This window comes from Mustela erminea, chromosome 20 (genome assembly GCF_009829155.1).
Source record: "Mustela erminea isolate mMusErm1 chromosome 20, mMusErm1.Pri, whole genome shotgun sequence".
Taxonomy (NCBI): domain Eukaryota; kingdom Metazoa; phylum Chordata; class Mammalia; order Carnivora; family Mustelidae; genus Mustela; species Mustela erminea.
Genome location: NC_045633.1, coordinates 39,795,580 through 39,802,070, shown reverse-complemented (window position 1 = coordinate 39,802,070; position 6,491 = coordinate 39,795,580). Strand labels below are relative to the sequence as shown.

At 42.5% G+C, this 6,491-nt stretch overlaps 1 pseudogene; it reads right to left on the bottom strand.

The window, feature by feature from the left end:
• Positions 1–360: 360 nt before the first annotated feature.
• LOC116580738 lies at positions 361–4,816 on the bottom strand (annotated as a pseudogene).
• Positions 4,817–6,491: the final 1,675 nt, after the last annotated feature.

The following is a 6,491-nucleotide window of genomic DNA, read 5'->3' as shown; positions in this document are numbered from 1 at the left end:
ATGCAGAGATCACTTAAAAACAAAATCTTGGGGGGAAAAAAGAAGAATACATAACTACGAAAAATTGCTGGGTCAAAAGGGTGCTCCAAATGGAATCACTAGTCTGTGAAATCATACGACTTAGATATATTTTTAAAATAAAAGAAAAAATACTAAATAATTATAGTTACTTCCAAAAAGGAAATCTTAAATTAAGAGGATAAGATTCTAATAGTGTAAACGAGCATGGCTCAGAAGGCAAACCAAACAATGTATCCAAGATTCTGTCCATAAAAGTAAAGACATTACATCTTTAATATTAAGGAAAAAGGCTATAAAAAATTCATTCTCAGACGTGGTTTTAGTAAAGGCTCATTTGGGCTACTCTGTGGGTCTGTAATAAAGTTCCATGGGTTTGTGCACTTTCCAGCATTACTCGCTGGCCAATTCCAAAGAAAAAGAGCCACTCAATACAGTGAACTGCCCACTGGTGTTGCTGCGTAAATGGTTTACTCCTGCTTGTCACTCACTGTATCGAGGATCATCCGGTTTGGTTTTCCTTTGCTTCACGTTCTTCTAAAGCTGACCTCACAGCCAGGAACTTGGATAAAGGATTAACCGTGGTTTTATCTTGTCTGTGCCCCATCATCTTCTTCAATCAGTGGGGGATGAGACCTGAACACTTGGTCTGTTCACTAGCACTATCCAGTACTGGACCGACTGCCACTAACCCTAACCCTAACCCTAACCCTGTTACCAAGCTCATACCAGGAGTCATCAGATGTCTTGGTCCATTTGGCACTAGGTCCTGCTAACAGTGAGAACTGTCACCACGGTCTTCGGCTCCACTCCCATTATTCAGGCTGTTGTTTCTTGCCTCGCTGTAATCTGTGCATGGCCTGTATCTCCAGTCCTTCCTCAGTGCTGTCACTGAGTGCTTGCTGATTATGATGCTTATTGATGCTGGCTAGTTCTCTCTTGATGAAGTATGAGATCATCATACTCTCTTCAGAGTATACTCACCACGACTTGGATAAATTTTGCTGATAAGTGCATCAGTGTTTGGGGCTGGCCTTAGTGATCTTTTAGAAACTAGCTTTTCCCAACAGGGAGGATATTCTTTGATTGCTTGCTTTAAAGACTTATTTATTTATTTTAGAGAGAAAGAGAGAAAGAGCACACGTGTGAGGGGCAGAGGGAGAAGGAGAGAGAATCCCAAGCAGACTCCACACTTAGCATGGAGCCTGACTTGGGGCTCGATCCTAGGACCCCAAGATCAAGACCTGGGCAGAAACCAAGAGTTGGACACTCAGCCAACTATTCCGCTTGGGCACCCCAGGACATTCTTCATTGCCACTTCCAAGGGCTGTAATAATGCAATCTGCACAAAAACGGTGTAAACACTCTTTTGAAGTCATGGTGTTCTGCAACATATCCAAACAAATTGGGCACAATAATTCACTGTGTAGACTTGGAGATGAAACCACACTTTCTAAGCCATCTGTTATTGCCTCCTCAGGTGTTCCTTGTAATTCCTATAAACTGAGTTCCCATATTCTGCTTAATGGTCAAGTTCCATTTGTTGCATGGCCTGAGATGTTGTGGCTCCTGCCCCAAGTCCAGGAATTCTGGCCCCAGCCAGACTCAGATTCAGGTACAAGGTGCGCCTTAATGAAAAGTGGCCTTAAATGAAAGTCAGTGCTAGATCTGGTGTCTGAAATTTAGGAAAAGCTAAGAGGCATCTACTCAATTTTTTTTTTTCCCAGAAGACTATTTGATAACTGACTTTCAAATCCTGTATCTATAGGAATCATAAGAGTCTGAAGGATAACTTAAAATTTTCAACTAAACTACACTGCAGTAATACTCATGAATTTGGGGATTTGTGAAGGTCTCAGGACTGGACCTGTGAATGCCAAGAATCTACCCTCCGTCCAAATCCTAAAGTTGCCTTGTCACAGAGACAGCATTTTATAAAAACCTTGTCATCAGCCATCACCTAGCTTCACTGGCAGGGCAATCACTGAGCCATTCATTTGTGCTTTAGCGTCACTGCCGCAGGAGACTCAAACAAAGGCGAGATATTTTTATAGTCTTTGCTTCTCCATCCGGGAAGCCTCTGTGTTCTGAGTTTTCACTCCCCATCTTTAGAAGGTTCCTGATGGCTTTTATGCCGCAAACCTGGGGAGAGAGGAGTGCAAGTGTTATTGGAAGATAACGTAAGAGGTTAAATTTGTAGTTCAGATAAACAACTGATCATTTTTAAGATCCCCCATTATTTGTTTATCTGACATACAAATTTAGCAGCACATTCTGTATTTATATTTGCTCAATTTGACAACCCTAAGTGGAGAATAAAATTTATAGTTACCCTGCTTCCCCGCCCCAGAAGGCTTTTGTGTGGGAGACTACAAACCAGCTCAGAGAGACCGTTGAGGATGGAGGAAGTGGAATGGCAAACTCAAGAGTTGGAGTTTGGGGGATGGCCTCTGGGGTTGGGAGGGTCCGAGGCCTGTGCTTTACTGCCTTGAGACTCCTGAGAAAGTCCAGCCCACCCAGGGAGCTGGCAGTGGGGGTGGGTGGACACTGAACCAAGTGATGGCTGGAGAGCCACATGGCTCAAAGCCCTGCCAAATAACCTTACACGGCTGTGTGACTCAAGACAGGGAACAACAGGGACAAATGGGGTTTGTCGGACACACTTCAAGTGACTGGCTCAGAGTACGTGCTTTACGGAGCATTTAGAACAAATGAAGAAATATGTTTCTGGAATTTCCACAGCAAATATCAAAATAATACTCACTGTATTTCTTTTTTTTAGATAAAGATTTTTTTATTTATTTGACAGAGAGCACAAGCAGGCAGAGAGGCAGGCAGAGAGAGAGGAAGGGAAGCAGGCTCCCTGCTGAGCAGAGAGTCCGATGTGGGGCTCGATCCCAGGACCCCGAGATCATGACCGGGGCTGAAGGCAGAGGCTTAACCCACTGAGCCACCCAGGCACCCCAAAATAATACTCATTGTATTTCTCACAAAGAAGTTTCTTTTGGTCCTTCCTGTCCCAAGTGTCCGGGGATTTGCTCTCTTAGGACATATCTACTTCGGCACCAGGCATAGCAGTCACAAAATCCCTATAGCATCAATTTTACTGTCCAAACTACAGAAAAGTACATACTATTTGAGCACCACAGAAATATCACAGTACCATCTAAAAATGGTTTCAGCCTGTTTTTAAAGCATTCTCCATACAATATTTTAGCACAGCTGAGATATTTGGAGATTCCCTTCAAGGTTTGTGATGAGGAATGTGACCAGTATTTTTCAGTTTATTCAGCCTAATCCTACATGATTAATAATACAAATCATTCCTGTACCTCTAGGTACATGTGTGGTTTCGAACATGGTGGATTCTTAAGATAGACTGTGAAGAATGGAGATTGAATGTTCTTCCTCTGCTATGAGCAAGTCTCCCAGAAAGATGAGTTGAATGGAGAAGTTCATTCAGCCTCTCCGAACTTCAGTTTCTCATTTGAGCTCAGACTTAAACACCACTAAGGTTCTTTCTAATATAAAGAGAATGCTATTTGCTATTCAAAGACCTGGATTTTAGTCCTGGCTTTTCCAGTTATTAGCTGTGTGACCTTGGGAAAATTATAAAACATCTTTCAACCTCTGACTTCTCACTTGTAAAATGGAGATAATAATATTTCCCAGATTGTTCCAAGGGTCAAATAAACCAATTTATGGGGTAATACTTTCTAATAAACTATGAAGTAATACATTAATGCAGAGGTATCAATTTTCATTTTTAAGAGTAGCTGATCATAGGGGTGCCTATGGGTGGCTCAGTGGATTAAGCATGTGACTTTTGGTTCTGGCTCAGGTCATGATCTCAGGGTCCTGAAATGGAGCCCCTTGGCACACTTTGAGTGCTCAATGCAGAGCCTGCTTGAGATTCTCTCTCTCCCTCTGCCCCTCCCCACCATTCACGCTAAATAAATAAATAAGATCTTTTTTTTAAAAAAGAGTAGCTGATCATAAAGCAAAATAAAATAAAACAAGGGGTGTCTGGGTGGCTCAGTGGGTTAAAGCCTCTGCCTTCGGCTCAGGTCATGATCCCAGGGTCCTGGGATCGAGCCCCTCATCAGGCTCTCTGCTCAGCAGGGAGCCTGATTCCCCCCCCCCCTCTGCCTGCCTCTCTGCCTACTTGTGATCTCTCTCTGTCAAATAAATAAATAAAATCTTAAAAATAAAATAAAATAAAACAGGCTTTTTGGGGTTTTGGTTCTTCAAAAGTCATGAAGACTGGAAAGTTATAAATGTACTAACTGGGCCTTTACAGCAACAGGGACTCAGTTTAAAATGTTCATGACTCGTGGTATACAAAATGGTGCACTCTGGGAATGCCTGGCCATGGTGAAGGACCAGAGCCTATCAGCTCTGATGCAGAGGGGCACTGAGCGGACACTGAGGAGCCACTGGGGGCTTCTTGGAGCACTGGTTTCCAGCAAGGCACGAAACATGACTCGTCTGGTGGCTGTGAAACATTTTGCTTCATGGGACTTTAAAAAATCCTACTTCTCACTGGGGGCAATCCCTAAAGATTCAAATTACATACAACAATTTTGATGGACTCTAGAGTGTGTGGGAGTGGATGGAGGGAGGGCTGGGTGGGGTGCTTGGGGAGGGAGGGATGGTTCTAAGTAGAAAGAGATCTGCTAAACTATTCCATGACCTGAGGAACTTAGGCATGCTGAAATGAAGTTTGAAGTACCAGCAGCACGGACTGACACCCATGGTAATGCATTTTCTTCTGCCCAGAATCTGTAGACTGCTCCATGGGGTCCCAGCATTCTTTAGAAGCTGCAGTGGAGCCAAGGGACACGTCCCAAGGGTTTATTAGAGTTTGGATTTATGGGTTGGGTGGCATTATATAATATTGTAACAGTCTGGGACATATAGTTATTAATCCATGTCAATTAGTTAATTAATATTGAGTTATTAGTTATCAACTAATTGATTCAGCCTCTCGTGGGAGCCTACTGTGTGCTAGGCTTTGTGCCAGGAGCTGGAAACACAAAGTGTAATCGGACTTGTCTTGACCTCAACTAGCTCATGGTGCGGTGCAGAAGAACGATATAACAAGAGATACTGTACTTATAACTCAAGGTGTTAACTGCATACATCTGGATTCTACCACTTCTGTTTATTCTTTCTGAGTCTCGGTTCTTATCTGTGAAAGGGAGTAATAACACTTCCCTTACAGTCTGTGCACAGTTGTTTGTATAGATCCTGGCTTCCTGATATGTGCTTCTGCCCCTCCCGCACGTGGAGAATGGCTTGACTATGGGAGAAGGCTGTACTCTCTCTCTCTTTTTTATAATTTTTTAAGATTTATCTATTTATTTAACAGAGAGAGAGGTAACACAAGCAGGGTGAGTGGGAGAGGGAGAAGCAGGCTCCACACTGAGCAGGAAGACTGATGTGGGGCTCCATCCCAGGACTGGGATCATGACCTGAGCCAAAGGCGGAAACCCAACAACTGAGCCACCCAGGTGCCCCATATGCTCCCTTTTTGAGGGACTGATTCCATTTGGCTTTTTCAGGTTACAAGGAAGAGATGGGCAACCTGAAGACTGGGAGACTTCTTGTGAGGAAATCTAGTATCCAGCCAGCTACTCTGTTATTCTTGGGGTCTTTATTTCTCTCTCTCTGATTTCCATCATCACAAATCTTCTTTGGGTTTTGATTGGATCCATTAGTCACCATTCAATGGAAGATCCACAACCGGAAAACTCGGTTAGATAGGAGAAGATTCACCATCCAATATAGAGGACCCAGCAAAGGTGCAGACTCTGGCCCAGAGAAGTCTGTCTAGCATAGCTAGACATTTTTTCCAAAGGCCAATATGCATAAAGGCTGATATTTTTCTAAGTTTTAATTCCAGTTAGTTTTATTTTAATTCCATACAGTGTTATATTAGTTGTAGGTATACAATATAGTAACTCAACACTTCCACGCACCACCCGGCACTTATCACAAGTGCGCTTATCCCCCACCACCTTTTAACTCATCCACTTATCCACCTACCCTCTGGTAACCACTTTGTTCTCTGTAAATAAGAGTCTTTTTCTTGCTTTATCTCTCTCTCATTTTTTCCCTTTACTTTGTGTTTTGTTTCTTAAATTCCACATATGAGTGAAATAATATGGTATTTGTCTTTCTATGACTGACTTATTTCGCTTAACATGATACTCTCTAGCTCCATCCATGTCATTACAAATAGCAAGATTTTATTCTTTTGTATGGCTGAGTAGTACTCCATTGCATACACATATGCCACACCTTCTTTATGCATTCATCAGTTGATGGACATTGGGGTCTACATGATTTCGCTATTGTAGGTGATGCTGCTATAAACATTGGTGTACATTTTATCCCTATGAGTTAGTATTTTTGTGTTTTTTAAAAGATTTTATTTATTTATTTGACAGACAGAGATCACAAATAGGCAG